Consider the following 19132-nt stretch of genomic DNA (forward strand, 5'->3'; position numbering starts at 1 on the left):
AAACCAGTGCTGTTTCATTCCCAATACATTGCGTTCCCAAGCCAAAACCCTTCAGCAGAGAAAAGCTGGGATGGAGCTCCTCAACAGGAATCACCAGGAGTGAGAGAAAGCCTTAACAAGAGACCACATCAGTAAAACCAAACAGAGCAGCTATATACTTGGTACAGCCAAAACAAACAAAGAGAAGTTCTCACTATAGTCAACAGCTTTAACCAGTGCTTGGAAAAGCACTTTCTGGTATTTATTAACACTGAACACTTCTATTAAAAATCCAGACCTTGTGCTCATATGAACGTCCTAAAAAGACTGAGAAGATTTCATTCGCACTTCTAACGCGACTCAGGTCCACACTGCTGTTGTACAGCAAGTCAGGCTCCAAGCTTCTCACAAACCAAGCTAACTTGCAGCTGATCTTCCTATTTTTGCCCCGTAAGGTCCTGCTCTGAAAGCTCACGTCGCTCGCTGCTTGCTAACACAAGTGCCGTACTGACCACTGCTTACCCCCCCCAGCCCACCACAGATCTGTGAAAATACACACACAGAACCCCAGCAGGACGGTTAAGGGGACGTTTTGAGCGGACTAACCTGTGCTATTTGAATCCGTTGGAGGTCACCCGGTTCTGAACTTCCCCAGCAGCTTCAATCTCGTTTCCGGTGGAGCGGCATGTGACACCGCACTTCCTCACCGCACCTTGCCAGACTCGCTCGCTTACTCTCTAAAACCAGATGAAGAACCCAACTGTCCCTTGCAGCACGTCTAAGAGCTTTCTGCTCTCATGTTGAACCACTGACATTTCTGCATAGCCAAAGAGCCCTCCTCTATTGCCTTCTGAGTCACTCCATAATTCAATGGACCTTTTTGTACTATTTCTTTGCATTAATACCAAACGCTGAGCGTGATTCTGTTACAGTGCGCTCAGTGCCCTCCCTCTTCTATTAAAGAGGAAACAAACGCAATGGTGGAGAATGTAATTACGCTGCAGGCGTGTGAAATTTCAGTTCAAGGATATTTGTTTATCAGATTTTCAGAGTGGTAAGGAATTGATGTATTTGAATCGATGCAGTTATCATTAATTTTCAGATTTGAACACAGCAAGCAGCTCTCACAGGAGTTTGAGTCCTATGAAAAATAGTTTAGAACTTCAGAAGAGTAGAGGTTCTCTTCTCAGTTGTGGCAGTGCGCATCCATATATTGTCATCTAGTGATGGGACAGACAGGCCTGAACATGTCACAAAGGGAAGGACAGTAAAGTCCTGGATTAGAAGACTATGTTTACAGGATTAGTCAATAGATGGTGCTTCAGCAGAATTGCTTTTAAAGACGTGAATTTTGGAAAGGCAATTTAATCCTAAATTGTACCAACACCAGAAATGCTGACACAGCCTGGAGATAAAGTTTGAAGACTACTGTGTCAGAGGAGAGGCAGAACAGTCTTACCAGGGTCAGCAAGGAGATACTGCTCTGCTGGAAGATGCTCGTTGTGAAGCATGTTGAACACCCTTCAACTAGGCTAAGGAAGGCAGGGCAGAGCTCAGTTAAATGTCCCTTTATTTAGTGAGAGCTGAAATAACAACAGCCAGTGCCTGGGGCACAGATCAGCCTGGCAAGGACTGAGAGAAGGCGGATGGGTTACACAGCAAGAGGGGCTCCCTTGGAGATCAACTGCAAACATCCCTGTGGGGCATGGACAGGATTTAGCTGCACCTAAGTGTGAGCGTGAAGAACCTGAAAGCAGGAAGAGAGCAAACAGACAGCGATGCTGCACGTTTGGGACACAAAGCTTCCAGCAGCAATGCTTGTTTGTGACTGTCGTCTCTCCCACCATGCCCCACAGTGCTCTCAGGTGTGTGGGCACAGTGGTTCCACAGCCTGTGCCATGGACCATACTGAGGAACTGATCTAGTGTTCAAAAGTTGATTAGGTTGGGGGTTTTTTCTTCTTCTTTTTCTCACTCTCAGGCAGCAGGGACAACTGCTACCACAAAGCTGGCACTGCTGCTACCCAGGCTGTAACACAAAACCACAGTGCTTACAGCGAGAGGCCCAGAGCAAACCAACAGGACCTTCTTCTTTGCCCATTGGTTGATGCATCCTGTGTAATTTCTACGTAAATTAAGAGGTTTCCACTAAAAACATAATCTTTTAAGTTGAACTGTGCCAGATGAAGACATCAGTGCTGTGAGCAGCCTCCCGGCAACCGCCAGCCAGGGATTACCTCCCCGTCTGCTGCCTCGTGGCTTCCTACCACCCCTCACTAATTTGCTACTATCAAACAAGCCAGATCAGCTCAATTAATTTTTATTGGTGGGTTGAAGTAACCTGACTGATCCTGCTGGAAACCAAGTGGCAATGGTTCTGAGGATCCCTCCCACCCACAGAGCTGTAGGAGCAGTGACCTCGGGCAGAGAGGCAGCGACAGAGCCCAGGATTTCACCGAGCAGCACGCGCCTGCCCGCTGCTGGGGCCGCCAGCTGCCAAGTTCTGCGCTTCCACAAGAGTAACGGCACAGGGATAACCCTGCCTCCCTTGGAAGCTGGCAGACACACTATAAGGAGTTTAATTTCTGCCAATCTTGTCTGAATGGGACAAGAAATTCAAAAGTTGAAAGGCTTGAAGTGTTTGGCTAGTTGGTGGATAAAGGGATGAGCTCGGAAAAGGAGAGGATCCGTTCAGGCTGACAAGGTGAGACCAGGACAAGCCTTTCCGGTTCAGTGAACACCAGCAGCTAAGCGCTGAACAGATCACACCCGTGTAGTAAGAGATATAAGTACTTTAAGTGTAAACACAGAGAGGATACCCACACAAAAGGAAACATATGCATGACTGAAAAACAGGCTAGCCCAAAAATGGATGCTTTTGCATCAGAGTCCTTCCGGGCGCGCGCACACGCATGCCTGAGCTCCCGTGGCCGCAGCCGGAGTGCATGTGCAAACACATGTCCGCTGATGCACCTGCTCTGTCCCCATTCCAAGCTCTGGGCCAAATGGCCAAGGGATTATTTACACTGGAAGACACTTGAGAGCACTGCGAGACGCATGCAGCTTCAGCGCTTTCCCCTCGGTGAGCGTGAGGAGACACGATACGCCGGACCCCGAGCTTCAGAGGCGCCGAGGGGAAGTTGAAGAGTTCAGGAAGTGGCCATGTTTGCTCTCAGCACAGGGCCTCTTTGTCTTCCCCCAGCTGCTCGCCCAGAGGCTCCCGCACAGCCCCAGTCCCTCACCAGAGACGGGTTATTTCTCTCCATTTCAAGAAGGGGCTACGTTTACAAAGTCACTTTTAATGTGTCAGCTGCCATGTGACAATCGAGCCATGTATATTGGACCATGCTAGAGCTTTGCCTGGAGTCCCTGATGGGGCAGTATCTGTCCCCCCAGATACTCGGGGCTGTTTGAGACGGGAGGAATTTGTTTGCCCAGCAGGTAACTCGCAGCAGTCTCCCCGCCGCTTTTAAGCTACGCCCAAGAAAAACAGCCTCCCGGGGTGTGCTTCGGCCAAGTTCAGAGCGCAGGGGCACCTTGGCATGCCCTGCCACAGGGCCCTGGAGAAGGCACGGCAGGGACAGCAAAGGCAGCTGTGTGACACTGGGGCACTCGCTGCATCCAGAGCTCTCGCGCAGCGGGACTTGCCGAGCCACCACAGACACCGGAGGCTCCGTCAGCGCTGACCACGGACCATTAAGACGTGAACGGAAACATCTGAAGCCTGATAGATTCTGTCCTCGGTAAACAAACCGCTTACCTCTCCATCCTTGTCAGAGATGAGGAATCTGTTGACTAGCACCTTCCAGAGGACCAAAGCCTCAACAGTCATTTCAGCACTAATCTTATGTGATAGGCCAACTGCTTGTAACTAACACTGTGCCTCACCTTGTGTGTGCACAAGACAAAACCACCTCTATCTTCTGAGTGGAAAGCATACCTGAAGCTCTTCCTTATGTACACCTGGGTGCCTAACGGAGATATGTGCTAGTAACCCTGCAGATAGCACAAGCTGTTTTGAAGACCACAAATTGACTTCCCCTCACTTGTCACGAGATCAAACAGTGTTTGATTTCTGGATAAAGGACCACCCTGGCAGCAATAACAAGTTGCACAGTGGCCTGACAGATGAACTACACAGGGATGTTAGACACAGCTGTAAAGCCATTTACACAAATAATTTGCTGTCCTGTGCCGTGGGGATAAAATGGCAATCACGGGCTCTGAGGTTTTTGATTTAGATTAGAAAGGTGCACTACCCTACACCCACGCATTTGAGAATACCGGACATGGTGATCCAGGCTAACAAAGAACACTGGATCCCAGCACTCAAACCCAAACATACCACTTGCCTCATAAAAATGGGCCCCGATTATTCATTACATGGAAACTCACCCCCTTCACCGATATGGCTAAGTCTACATACCCACACACACAGAACAGTGGACATAGTGGGGACTGTTTTCTGTCCGGTACCTGTCACCAGCAAATACGAGCAATTAACATCTCAGTGACTGGGCAAACCAATCTGTACTGCTCCTGACCTTGAGCAGGCACGACATATGTGAGTGCAAGAGTAAGCCATCATGTGGAGCTGCTAATATGCAACTACAAAAAAAACCCCCCACCCAGAACTGTTTGCCAAATCACCAGAGCCCAGCACTAATACAGAGGTGTTCAAACTTCAAAGCAGGAGCGCAGTCAGCAAGAGTTTGTTGAAAGAATTACAACCAGGCATGGAAACTGGGACTTCTCAGTAGCATGTAATCCCTGCTGTTTCCATTTCCTCTTGCTCATTATCGGCACAGACGGGGGCTGAAGATTAGTAAACAGTGGGTGTTTGGGGTGAATTAGAGCATGTGTGATGTAGGGCTAGGTATCCTGGTGGCATCCACGTGACTTCATAGAGAGATGTAAATATTTAATGTTGCCCACTACGTTTCTTCAGAACGATGAAATATTAACGCATTCCTTGGGGGTGGGAGAATCACACCAGAAAAAACAGAGAATCTATCTTGTCCTTCATCCAGGATACGAACAAAATCTCATGGTCAAAAGTTTCCTGGCAAATTCCCTCTCTGTAGTCACCTGTCTGTGTAAGATAAAGAGTTTTCATGCTGCTTCAGTCCTGTCTGAGACTAGGGAAAAAACAACCCCACCCACAAAAAACCCCAACAAATTCTGGGACAAAAACCTTTACACAGCTATGTGCCTATAAGTCATTACATTTTCAGCTATCACCCTCGGTTTTAGCCACAAGTTACCCTTTCAGGGGACAGCCACTTAAAAGCTATTACTAAGAAAACATAATATGCCTAGAAACGCCTACGAACTTCTCAACTTGAGCAAAAACTGCTGACCTGCCAAACCTTGCTCTCCAAGTTACTTGGCCCAATAGCATAGACATTAACAGACTCCTGAAGAAAAGTCCTACACTGCGCACGTATTATGATACATATCATAAAATCTATTTCTAAAAAGAGTGCGCTCTCTGTGGAAGTCTCTTCATATCATTATAGATATTTCCAAGAACCTTAATATGTTCTCAGGAACCAAAAAGGAAGTTTTATCATGAGGAATAGTGCTGGTCATTGCCTATAATACTTTATTTCACATGAAACCTACTTTCTTAGTTTGTAGCTTTTTTATACAATAAGCTTGAGACACAGTTTCTCTTTGACCTGATGAAAGAATATGGGATTACTCAACAGGTCCACCAGCATAAGAAACAATGTTCTTTCCAAAGAGGATTTTCAACACTTTCACTCCAGTAAAAACTGCCTAGCTGTTTTACTAAAGCAGTGTTTGTTATACTTTGTCAATGGCATGCCTAGTCTTCAAGTACTTTTTTCAATATATGAGCATTGCTATGATGGTGATATTAAAAGATATTTATTACCGAGCAATTTATCTTTAGCTATTAAAATGAGTTTTAAAGTTTACAAGGTTTCAGGTATGAACAATTTGATGAAGAATTCTTACATACTTGGTTATTTCAGTAGAAAACATCAACTGTTTTTAAAATATCACACTTAAATTTGAATATTCAAAGGATGTATTCTTTATATTCAAATTTCCCATCAGCATTTGTGTACATATACGCACACGCGAACAAAGCTAAACAAATCTACTCCTCAGAAATCATGACCTACCACAACATCCACGCATTTTAAAGCCACAAAAACAATATTCATTGACAAGAGCAAATTCTCATCTGACACAGGCCATACAGTTTCAAGCTGTTACTTCTGCTTAGTTTATTTCACCTTTACATTCTGGATCTTCAGTACTGGAAAGACTGAAAATTTGTGATTAGGTAGAAAACAAAGAGAGCTAGATACAAGCAGGATAATACAGGATATTGGCATGATTTTGCTACAGACAGAAGAGCTGTGCACCATTTTATAGTAGTGGCATCCTATCCAGAGCTCATGCCCTTTTACTTTTTTTTTTAAAGGGAAAATAAGGCCAAATCAGTGGGAACTGTAGTTCATTTCTTGCATTCTTCCCATGGGTGGTATATTCCACATCAGGAATATCTGGATGCCAAATATAGCCAGAGATCAGAATCTGTGCATACTTGCTGGGTGATTATAAAATAGAAGCAGCTTCTCTGCTGTATAATGGATGAGATCTTTTATTCCTTGCATACATACAAGTGCCAGCAATCCCATACTGACTGGAACTACGCCCGAGTAAGGCAAGCAAGACCAGATCATGTGTTTTTCTTTCATTAATATTTATTGAAAACAATATTCTCCCAAGAACAAACAGGAGAGGGGGAGGCTCAGTGTATGAATATCTACTGCATGCCACATTAATTTTCTATGCAATTACTATGAATTGGGAGAGTTTATTACTATGATTTAGGAGAACAGTAGTTTACAAAGTAACAGGGAATTGCAGGGTCCATGAAAAGCATCTAGACAACAGCCTTGGAGACTAAAGGTCTCTGTTTCATCAGACAGTGAAAAATTAAGCCCCACTGAGAGATCCTGCATCTCACGCACACGTAAGGGTACTACATGGGACACATCCAAGCGAGACTGCTGACACCATTGTGCCCAGTGTTGAACCTAGTCTGAAAGGATCGCTCGTTGGCCATCAGGGAACAGTTTCAATCCTTGTTCACAATCCAACTACTTCACAATGGTTTTCAGCACAGAAGTCATTCAATGTCATGTTCAGAAACATTTGTCTTGCAGAGCTGGGATTACTGACTCCTTGCACTTAGACTACACTAAACCTGACAGAAAGCAGTGTTTAGTCACAGCCCACCAGGCTTAGAGATAAGCTGCTGATCTAGAAATAAAATGCCCTATATTGCAAATCATCAAAACCTGGTTTCATCAACTACTATCAGGAGACTGTACTCACAGGACATAAAGCAACACCTCTAGCTCAAAAGGGTGTGGGGAGACCCTGTTGTCCCCACAGCTAGACAGACAGAAGGAGCTGCGCTTCTGATGCCTTGGCTGTGCAAGGTCCCACAACACGCTTGAGAACTGGCAATCAGGATTAGCCCCCAAATGTGCAGGTTGAGATTTAGAGTGGAGGCAGCAGTGTGACATTCTGGCTCAAAACAGCCTGGCACCAGGTCTCCCTCGCTAGCAAAAGTTCCACACAAGAATATAACTGAAATCACTCTGCATGCATTTTGTTTCTTCTTGCCTCTCCCAAAAGCAAAAGTCCAGGTACTCAGTAGCGAACAGAATAATTAAATTTATAGTTAAGTATATGAGTTATGGCTCTGAGGGTGTTACCTATGCACAACAGAAAAACCCGGCTCTGTGTATTTTAAAGCATGGCTGTCTGAAAAGTCACTACTAACAGAGCAGGAATGCCTCACAGTCCAATTTCTAGGCTATTCAGCAAAGCTTACTGGCCCCTCTGTGAGGCTGCGCCACAGCAGGGACCTAAGAGAACAGCGCAGAGGAAAGCAGCAGGGGCCTCCTAAAACCCTCCTGCTTGGCCCCCAAAAAATCACAGCTGTCCCAGAGTAAGAGGGGAATTACAGCATGAGCCCCTTGGCCAAGGCGAGGAGATTAGTCATGGGCATCTTGGTAGAGCCCGCGCTTCCAGTTGGGCAGCAGGCCATGTCCCAGCACAATCCCTCATGTCCCAGCACAATCCCTCACGGAGGATGAATTTCAAGCCCATACTCCCCAGCTCTTGTCGTCAATGCCTCGAAGCATCCCCACACGCTGCAGGAGTCTAAAGGTGTTTCTTCACTCGCTTCCCCGTCGCTATGTACGGCCAGCGGGGGCTTGGCTACACCAGCTGTGACACAGGCTGTTTATACCTACTTGAGGTTTCACGATGTTAATAGTTTGGATTTAAGTAAACTTTGTGACATTTAACTTTGGGCTTTTTTCTGCTAAATGGGACAACGACTGTTCTCTCAACTTCTAATGCCAAAGCCAGCACCTTGTGTCGCCCTTGGGAATTCTGGTTTTGAAGACCTTTGATTGTCCATGAGGTTATTTCCACAAATATATTCTTAAGAACTATTTTTAAAATCCCTTATTTTATACTTGCCCTTCTACCAGATGGGATTCCTTAGTGATAGGGTCCGAGATCCTGCACTGATGCACACTACAGAGAGTGAGAGTGATACCAGGGGTCATGTGCTCTGTTGAGAAATGGAGAAAGTGGGATCTGTACATTCCAGTGTTAAATACAGAGAATTGTATTCTACTGGACAGAACTGAGGTTTATTACATCAAACATGCCTGCAGATACTCTGGGATTTTTCCTCCCAAGTACAATCACATCACAGTGACCTTCCAAAACTGTAGAACAACGATGTCAAGGGTATTGGAGCTTTAGAGCAGAAGAGAGAGTGATCCTACCTTCAGGATGGTGATTGCCAAAAAATAACCAGCAGTTTCCGCTAGAGAACAGAGGGAGCACCTCCAGAAGCCTAATGGAAAACAGCCCAGAGGAAAGCCCCAAGAAACACAGTCCTGACCTTGCCTGGAACAATCCTGCCCAGGATTCCGGTCTATTCTCAGTGCTGATCCTCCACAGCAGCCTTGCACCAAGGGCAGGACTAGACCCAGGGTTATGCCTAGCTAAGAAATGGCAGTGGGACACTTCCTTATCTCTATACAAAGGGAAGAAGGTGAAATTAAACACAAATAAATACACTTTTTTTTTTTTTAACTTTCCCTTCTTGCAGGGCTTTTCCATTGTATTTTCTTTTACTGCTGTCCATACCTCACAGCAAATGGCCTGGAGCAAAGGCCCTGGAAGCTGTAAATGCTGTGGTATTATATACCATGTGGTATCATTACCACGGTTTTTTTAGTGCCTCATCGGTCTTGCTGATCAGGGAGCAGATAGCAAACATGCATTTTTGTGAGAAGAATAAAACTTTCATTCTAAGCAAACCAGAGCAGTCATATACCACTCTTACTATAAACAACTATAAACACCATTATTCCTCCTAAGAGGAAACTTTCTTGGGGAACTTTTAAAGTAACACAAACCAGAAGATGACAATGACAGTTCTTTCCCTTGGAAGCACAAAACCCCTCAGTGTTCTCATTTCAGCACTGCACATGATGACATCCAACTGGGTTTTATCCTGCAATTCACTCACATTACCAGGGATGTTCTGCTACACAACTGGCACACTTCAGATGAACAAAGAGGGAACTTGTCCAGTTATCTCAAGCTGTTTGTCAGTTATGGAACACTTTGTTTTCCAGTTCCCTATAGCAGCTCAAGTTAATTTGTCTTTCTCTTAACTCCAGGCAGCATGCACAATTTTCTTAAGGATGCATAAATGAAAAAAAAGGAAAAGCTATAATAAAACTTGGAGACACTGATCCTGCAGAGAGCTGCTAGGAAGAGGATAACCAATAAATGAGGAAATAAATATTGCTCTGATTCCACTTAAGGGGAGAAGTAAGTATAAGTATACAGCAACTCTTCAGAGTAAGATGCTGGGCACTGATGAAATGCATTCCCTGTCTCAGAGACCTTAAAACCAAAGACAAGATGTATGACCATATGAAAAATAAGAAGGAGCACCTGATCAAACAGAGATACATATAAAGAGATCAATACATTGAGTCATGCAAACTCACTTGTGTACATGAGCATGTGGTTTGTTTACTTACAACACATGCAACACAGCACCCTTTATGGTTTACATCCAACATTTCCTTTAAAAACTGTTTTCAGTAGCTTCAAACGTAAAAGTAATAGTGAAAATCCTCTATTTTGCATTTCCATGCCAGAAAAAAAAACACTTCTGGAAATACGTTAGGCAAAGCAGGTCAGTCAGTGTTGGGTAAATCAGGACATGAGGAGACCAGTGGCTGCTGTGACAGCCATAGGAGGACAGAGGAGTGGGGGTAAACTGAGGAGAGGACTGTAGAGCTTAGTTCTGCATGGCTGATGCTGTCCATGTTTGCCAAATTGCAATCCAAATTGATCCAAATGAGTGTCAAAGTAGTATCCTTGAATTACTTGCTGAGGAACACTTCCTCAGGCAGGTGGTGAGGGAGAGGATAACCAGTCCTTCCCCCTCCAATATTTTTCATCAGCCATGTCTTTTTAAAGCAACCTAGTTGATGCTAGTTATAAAATCTGTTAACATTCTCTTTAGGCTACTCTTAAAAGTAAAGTTCCCGATTCATGCCACCTTCTTATGGCTCTGGAGTGCTACCCCAGCAGCTGGGGGTTGCAAGCTGCCTCCAAGCACCTATATCTTTCCTCAGGGAACGAGGTAATTTGCAGGTGGCTATAAGGTCCCACCACTTTCAGCTCCTGCCAGTGAGGTGAGCTAATGAGGCACCATCTGTTGTTCCCAGCAGAAACACCAGAGACACCACTGATCTAGGGCAGCAGCTCTCAAACTTAACTGTTCATATCACCGCCTTGAAAAAAAGAAAAAAGAAAGAAAAAAAGAGTTGGGCAGGGAGGGTATGGGAATGGAAGCTCAGGCAAACTCCTCTTTCACTTCTTGAAAAAGGGGCCAGGGCATACCTCTGAGCCACTGGGTGCACAGACTGGTCTGGAGGAACACTATCTGCTGGAACCCATTTTACCTTCTTAATTCCCAAGAAGTAGTATTTTAAGGATTGTATTTTGCACATTTGATAACACTGCACTCACCCTTTCACAGTCTCTCTTGCCTACGGAGATCTTTAAACCAGCAAAACAGAAGACAAAAAATAATCTGAAAACAAAACCAGAGTCTGGGTCAGTAAATTCATTACATAGTCTATGATTTAATACCCAGAACTACAGCAGATTAAGTTTTCTATACCCTCCAGGCTCAGTGGGAAGAAACTCATGCTGCTAACCAAATCCTGCGGTGTGCCGAGCCGGTGTTATAAACCTGCGGGCAGAGTCTGGACCTGCCAGCCTCGGGCTGCCCGTGCCAGCACGCTCTCGCATGCGCCGCAGCCATTTCCCTCACCAAGCAACCCCAAGCTGTCAGCTCTACACGTGTCCTGTTGTAGAGACGCCTTGTCTAACGTTGAGGACAGTCTGTTGTACTCGGCCGTATCACTGAACACGGCTAATCTGGGACGCATTTGCAGCCGCTCACGCTTGTCCTGCTTCCCCCGCCGCCAGGCACTGTACCCACACCTCTCTCCCAAGCAGAGCTGCCCAGACAATTCAGCTTTCTGTAGCTGGCAGGCTCAGCTGCTGCAGGGCATTACTCTGATACACAGCTCTCTTCACAGAGCAGCAACACACATGTATAATTGGACAACAGGTTGTGGCAACAATAAAAGAATATATTATCATATCTGATTTCCAGGACTTAAAGGATTTCCCAGCTTTCCGTGCCTGCTGACGCCCTCTTCATATTTAGATACCCGTGTCAAGTGAGTTACAAAACCGATCTGTTATTGTGGTGAATAAGTGATGGACAGATCTGCTGAATGATGCAAAGCTCCACTGACTTTTAGTTATGCTTATGTAACTCCATAGTTTCACAGCTGCTAACAATTAGCAGATGACCTGCATAAGTGCTAGACCAAAAAATAAAGAGAAAGGAGAATTCTGTTTCATCACTTCAAAACAAGCTACCAAAGCAAGAGCAATAATTCTTTTTCTTTTTAATCTGCCACGATTTTCTTTCTCTCCTCTCAACAGAATTCAAACAAACACAGCATAACGAATTCAGCATAACTTATAACTGAAGATCTGAATGGTGCCTTGTTCATAGCATTTGGATTTGAAACACAGATGCAGTTAACTCGGAGCTTAACTCCTTCCATGGTACTCTTTAAAATGCTGATCTGTGTTCTTCTCAGCTTCCAGATTTTAAAAAGTTTTCTTCAAGTGATTTTTATTTTTTTTTTTAAACAAAGAGAGATTCAAACTTGGATTCAGTGTACCACATGCTCTGCTCTTTTCCTCTCAAAAATAAGAGATTAATTGTTATGCAGCAAACTGGGAATAACATCACTTTCTAAAAATTTCCTTTGCAGCTCTTGTCTTTATTTCACCAAATTCTTTTCCAGATCTGATGTTCTCAGTGTTTCCTGAAAAACTGAATGCAATAAACTGTTCTTGAGTACTAAAAACCCCTATGAATATAACAGATAAAGAAAAAAAAACCCACAGAAAATGATCTTTCAGAAGGCAAAAGTAGTCTCTGATGCTGAGTGATCTGAAAGTAGTTGAGTAGGGAAAGAAGATAGTTTTACGTTTAAAGACAACCTCTTTTAGCTACTAAGCCACTAGTCCGCCAGTCAGGAGATTTATGATCCTCTCCCAGCACTATTACTGACCCGCTGCTATGAGACTTTCGGCAAAGTTATTTCCCCACACTATGATTCTCTATGCACTCCAATTTTCAATCTTTATTCAGACTTCTCAAGGCCATTTTTGGATGTTTTGAGACCACTTTTATTCCCAGATGTTCTGGGGACAAACAAGAGCAGCCATGCTTATCCAGTAATGCAGAAACATAGCATACAGCCAGCTGGAAGGAACTGCCAGATCTCATCTAGTTCAGAGCAGGGCTAACCTAGCTTAAAGCAGATTGCTTGGGCCTTGGCCAGTCCAGTTTTCAGACTACCTCCAAGGACACAGCTTCCACAATCTCTCTGGACAACTAGTTCCAGTGGCTGGCCATTCTCACCATGGAGGACTTCACTGGCAATTTTCATAGGAAGTAGTACAACGAGCAGAGGAATGCAATTTCTTCTTAGGGCTCGCTTTCGGTCCTCTTAAGTCAGGGTCCAGGAAAATTCAGAGGGATGCCTGCTCCACGCTGCCTGCTCTTCATGGTAAGAGAATTTCAGCACTCAAGCGCAGAATTCATCAAAAATATTGAAGAGAGGGAGGAAGAAGGAATCACCCCACTTCCTGAAGTTATCACAAGAGAAACACTCACAAGCTATTTTGGGCTCACTGAAGCTGCTAAGAGCATTTATTTTAACCTCTGTATTACTTCCTATTAAAGAATATTCTGTAATTTCTTCAGCAGGAGAGATGTACTCAAGTTTAGCTCCAATGAGAGGAGGGAGAGCCCTCTCACACAAACACATATCTCCTTCACATGGGCTCAGGCCCAGGAAGGTGATGGCAGGAGCTACCCACATACACACACTGGAGAGAGAGTGTAAAGATAACGGGTGCCACATAAACAGCTTAAATCTTAGGAACTTTTGCTTCTACAACATTAGTAGTTTAAGGAGTTACAAAATTATGCATTTTAACTCCAAAGTGTACTTATGTGTAATTGGAACCAAATGTAGAAGAACACTAATGAAGTTACAGCAGAGTTAAGCGTTACAAAACAGACTCTCAAACCACTCCTTGCGCTTCCCATTTATCTCCTTCCAGGAATAAGGGAAAAACTTCCTATTCCGAACTCCTTTGATCTCTCAGATTTAGTTGAAACTGCTCCCTTGCCACTTGCGTCTCCACAGCCTTAAAGACACTCCTCATTGAGCTTTGTGAACCAAGCTGGATGAGACCCAAGGCCAGCTGCTCTTTCAGACCCGCGTGCCTGCAAGGCCGAACAGCTGCCCCAGTATCTTTCAGAGCCCTGATGTTCAGGGTTATTTCCACTGAAAAAATAATCTTTTCACAACTCGGATTTCACTTACAACTCCACAGCAGCGGCATAGTGCTTGCAAAGAATCACAACAGAGTACTAACGTAGTAACAGTTCATTGATTTCCTTCCCCTGCCTCCTCTTCAGATATCTAGGCATATGCACACATGTAGCTACGCGAGAGCACTACACTACTATCATACTGGTTGCCACAAGCGTCCAAAATATTTTAAATGAAGCTTTCTACTAAAGCACGATTCTAGACACCTTTATTAAATTTAGTTTAACAATCTCTTTGCTGAGTTATTTGCCAACTAACAGTTCAACAGTTATTATTCAGTGACAGATTTTCACATACATCTTTGAAGTAAGGAGCTAAACAAGTAGGTGTTAATTGCACACCCAATGGCATACAAAACAGACTTGAAGATTTGTGGCCACTTCCAGTTTCCCCTCCTTTGGTACTATCAAGATCTGTTCTACCAACCCATACTTCAACTATGTCCCCATATAAAGAACACTCTCCCCCCGCTTACCCAAATACAGCTAGCACCAGGGCTTTTGAACCAAGGTACTCAACAGTCCCTTTTTACAACAGATCCAATAGACCAAGTGTTAGAGTGAAGCACGTGAAGAAAAGGGAAAAGCGTCCTTATTTAAGTGAAGAAAGAGAACTCAGTAGAAAGAACACAAAAGTATTTAATTAGATTTGAATTTTGATAACTCTTAATTGTGGCTTCTTAACAAGAAGGAAGATACACTTAGCTTGGCAAAAGCATAAACTTCAAAGAAATGCTCCCCTCTCCATTGCATCACTATTTCTCGTGGTTTCTATATGCAAGTCCAATATCCAGATGGAAATTCAATGTAGTTAAAAGCACAGAATATTTCTAAAGGCTGCTGCACAAAGGCATTCTACTAAAATGTATATATACAGCAAGAACAACATAAACACCTCTAAAGGAAACTTACACATTGCTGTTCTCATGTCACATTTGCCAGACAACACCAACATAGACTCTTCTCTTTCTCCCAAAAAGCTTGGCATTGATACAAGAAAGGCAGAAGACTACTAGCTGTTAGTACTTGATGCACTGTAGGTAATGGAGAGCAATACCGCAGTGCGTCTCCTTCACAAAGGGATTAGCATCACTCTGGCTCCTCAATGGCCTCTCCACCAAATGGGGTCATCCAATGTAAAGGTCCTACAGGTGGGAAATTGCTCCTTTCTACCTAATAACATTTTCTTTCAACTCTGATGCTACTGCATGAGTAAAGGCACTGAATCCCTGGCACAATGTTGCAATAACTCTGGGTTTCTCCTCAAAGCAACCCCCCCCCCAAAAAAAAAAAAACAACCCACAAACAAAAAAAGACAAAGGTCTAATGGTTTCGTAGCAACGCAGTCCCCAAAGACAGCACCTTGCCACCTGATGCTATTCAGCAAGTACCGTAATGCTGTAGAAACTTATAACTGTAATTTCAGTAGAAATACTAAGGCAGCAGCAGAAGTTAGGACACAGCTAGGGAGCTTAGACTGTTCTAATTCCCATTTGCTGGGGCGAGTGATCTCAAAGCAGGAGGCAGGGGAGAGGCAACACAGGGCTGATCGGGGACATTTGTACAGACAAAGTAGCTGCTGCTCCTCCCCTCTCTCCTTTTCCTGAGGTTTTTAACCCAGAGAGCAGAACCTTTCAGCAAGTCAGTTTACAGCACAACCCCACCGATAACTGGGAGAGGCTGAACCAGCTGCAGGTGAGCAGCAGTAAGAGATAAGAGAGGGGTGGGAGGAACAGGAGTGGAGGCAGAAATCCCTAGGCTGCCAAGCACCACGCATAGAGTAGCCACAGCCCCTGCCCCACAGAGCTCGCACTCCAGCCAAGGCCAGCCACGGACACCAGCACGTCCCTTGCTTCACACTCCTCGGAAACTTGCCTTAGCCAACTATGGAAATAATCGTTTCATGCAGAACACTGAGAACTACACATTCGATCAGCAGATGCTAAGGGCAATATCCTGCTCTGCTTGAGGTCAGAGGATGCTGAAGAGCCTAGAAGAATGAGGGAGAAAGACACACATAATACCCGAGGAATGAAAAGCAGCGCTTTCTGGAGGAACAGTAACAGGGACTGAAGAGATACAATCTCATATTTTTAGGACGTTTGCTCTCGTCGTATCTAAACAGATTTTTAAACAAAACTTGCATACATATAAACAGCTTTTCCTCTCCATTTGTAGCTTTCCTGTCGTGTCCCCCCTCCCGATTCTCTCATACTCTCTTCCTGAATCTCCCTTTCTGCGCCTGTCCTCCCCTCACGTGCTCCCGCTGACTGGAGGGCAGAAGTGCTCCGGAGCAGCCCTATTTCCTCCTCGCACGCTCCTTCCCCTTGCCTGCTCCGGCGGAGGGGAAAGTACACGCCGGCGCAGCCCGCCTCGTGCTTCACCGCCCGGGAGAGCTGGGCTGCCGGGGCAGAGCCCTCCAGGCAGCACCGCCAGCCCGCCTTCGCCCAGGGCACGGCTCCCAGCGGGGCACGCCGCGGGTAACGCGCAGAGGCCACACAGACTCCGAGAGGGCCTCTTCTTTTTGATGCGGCCTCTTGGGCCTCTGCACTGAGCTCCCAGACCGGGCTTGGAGGAGCTGACCCCCGAGACAGAGGGAAAGGCAGGAAGAGAGTGAAGAAGGGCATGAACACACCACCCACCCTCTGGAGGTCAAAGTAACCGAGAACAGCTTCTTGTTACAGCCCTCTCTTTGAGGTGACCCAAGGAGCGATTTAGCAGTACCTCACGGTGGGCTCCTGAATGAGCACACCCTGCTTCGAGCCACAGACAGCTTCTCTGTCACTTTTGTTTTAACTCAGAGGCCTGAGCAGGGCACGTGGTAGCAGCTGAAGAACAACACATCCTCCCAGACAAGGGACAGTCCTCCACTGCAGCAGCTCAGTGTAAGATGAAGTGCAGCCATTAGAGGAGCAGGGCCAAACAACGGGGAAGACAAACTAGAACTTTACGACTGCTTACATGAGGTCCCCAAACCTGACTCCTTCCAAACGTCCCCACGGGCTGGCTCAGGGGACAGAGACCTGCTCCAGTTGCCTCCACCACAAAGCCTAACTGCAAGGTCCACCTCAATGCCTGCTGCAGATGAAAGCACTTGAGGGAGGCAGGCTGCAGCACGGGCACCCGTGGGAGTCAGCGCCCACGGCGGCACCCGGGCTGGGTGCCCCACGCCTGGGCAGTGGTGCCACGGCCCCAGCGCGGCTCTCCCGCCCTGCCACGCCGGCGGGGCCGCACGCCCGGCTGTGCCACCGCGGGGATGGACACGGAGCTCCGGGCAGAGGCACGGCCGGAGCTGCCAGCGGGGACCAGGGGCTGCGCCCGGAGCCCAGCGCCATCCCCGGCCCCGCGAAGCGAGGGGGAAGCAGGGAGGGACGCCGGGCCCGGGGGCAGGAGGAGCGCAGCCCGGCCCGAGACAGAGCAGACTGGCGGGACAGAGGGAAAGGGAAGACGGGCACGAAGCGAGACCCGGCTCCCGGGCGGGGGCAGCCACTGCCCCGCTGGCCGCCCCGCCCCGCGCTCCCGCGGCGGCCGGGGGCACCGAGCCGCACCGGGGCGGCGGCCGCCCCCGCCGGGGCCCTGCCCGCCCCCCGCCCCGCCGGGAGCGGGAAGCGAAGCTCCGTCCGGCTCCCCCCGGGAGCCGCCAGCCCCGCCGGGCCGGCCCCGCGCCCCCTTACCGCGCTCCGGGCAGGCCAGGCGGCGGGAGGGGACGGCAGCTCCCGCCGGCGCTGCAGCCGCGGCGGCGGCCGGGACATGTCGGGCCGGGCGGTTATTTATAGCGGCAGGAAGCGGCGCGGCGCAGCTCCGGGGCGCCGCTCCCCCGCCGCCCGCGCCGCCGCACACAGCCCGGCCCCGCACAGCGCGGGGGTCCGCCCCGCCGTCCCCCCCGCCCCCGGGGCCGTCCCTCGCGGCTGGCAGGGCAGGCCCGGCCCGGCCCGGGTTCCCCGCGGCCGGCCCTTCCCGGCGGCGGGGGGCTGGCGGGGAAGGCCGTGCCCGCGGCCCGTTCCTGCGGTCCCCCCGCCCCGGGCGTCGCGGTGGAAGCTAAGCCCGGTCAGGGTTGGTGGGATAACCACGTTACGGGGAAAGGTCTGCAGGTCCCCGAGGGCGGAGACCCCGAACTGGGAGCGGCGGTAGCCTTCCCGGGGGCTCGTCCTCTCCGCCAGGCCTCCACGGGTGCCCCGGCCGTACCCATCGCCTGCATCGGCGGCTCTGCTGTCCCGCAACCCCTCGGCCACGGCTGCACCCGCGGGCAGGGAGGGCTGGAGGGAAGGGCTGTCCCGCACCCTCCGCTCCCGCCCGGCACTGCCCCGGCCTGCTGGGCCAGCCACCAATCCCAAAGGCCTTCGAGCAGGGTCTCCTCTCACCCCAGCTCCAGATGCTCTATTTGTCCGCGGAGCTCTCAACACGCTTCGTTCTCCTCACCTGCCTCCGACGGCCTTGATAGCAGCCAGCAGGGGAGCGGTAGCGGAGCTTGGGGAACGGCAAGGCAGCAGGCAGAGACACACACGGCGGAGTGGAAACGTAATTAAACAGTGGGAAAGAGGTACTTGCTTTTTCCCTTTTAAGGTTTGCAGTGTGCCAAGGTGCGGGGAGGTCAATTACCCCTCTCGACATGATGCCCCAGAAGGCATTTGTGCTTCTTACCTCAATTAACTCACGCAGAGATTGCTTTGCCAGACAAGCAATAGATTCCGCTTCCTTTTCCCTCTCAGCCTGACAACGTTTTCTAGAAACAAAGCTTCTGTTAAATGTTTTTGGGTCCAGCACCGAGGTCTTGAATGCAAAAAGGCCCAAAGTATATGTAATGGAGTAGTTGGGCAGACAAGAGCAAGGTTTGACAGCCGAGAGCTGTGTCCTGAGTACCTGTTTGAGCCAACGCATTGATCCCACGTGCATTTATCTCTGTAGGATTCCACATTTTGGAGGTATTTGGGTGTTTTTTGTTTACTCCATGCATGAACATGGTCCAGCCCGGCAGCTATGTAACACTGTTGTCTAAAATACATGAACATCGGGGACAGATATCCTGAAGATCTTAAATATGTTCTTGGTTCACTTGTAG

At 47.6% G+C, this 19132-nt stretch overlaps 1 protein-coding gene across 4 annotated transcripts in view; it reads right to left on the reverse strand.

Annotated features, from left to right (window-relative positions):
* Window positions 1-18577, reverse strand: part of WIPF1 (WAS/WASL interacting protein family member 1) — a 60351-nt gene extending 41774 nt beyond the window's left edge. The window contains exons 1-2 of one of the 4 annotated variants that reach the window (XM_075430299.1): window positions 17748-17898; window positions 11106-11169 (exon numbers count right to left, since the gene is read on the reverse strand). The gene's annotated coding sequence lies outside the window, so the exon portion shown is untranslated. Of the gene's footprint in view, window positions 1-585; window positions 657-11105; window positions 11170-17747; window positions 17899-18492 lie in introns of those variants that run through there. The other 3 variants (XM_075430300.1, XM_075430298.1, XM_075430301.1) reach the window with 3 other exon arrangements.
* Window positions 18578-19132: the final 555 nt, after the last annotated feature.

Source organism: Opisthocomus hoazin, chromosome 9 (assembly GCF_030867145.1).
Source record: "Opisthocomus hoazin isolate bOpiHoa1 chromosome 9, bOpiHoa1.hap1, whole genome shotgun sequence".
Lineage (NCBI taxonomy): Eukaryota > Metazoa > Chordata > Aves > Opisthocomiformes > Opisthocomidae > Opisthocomus > Opisthocomus hoazin.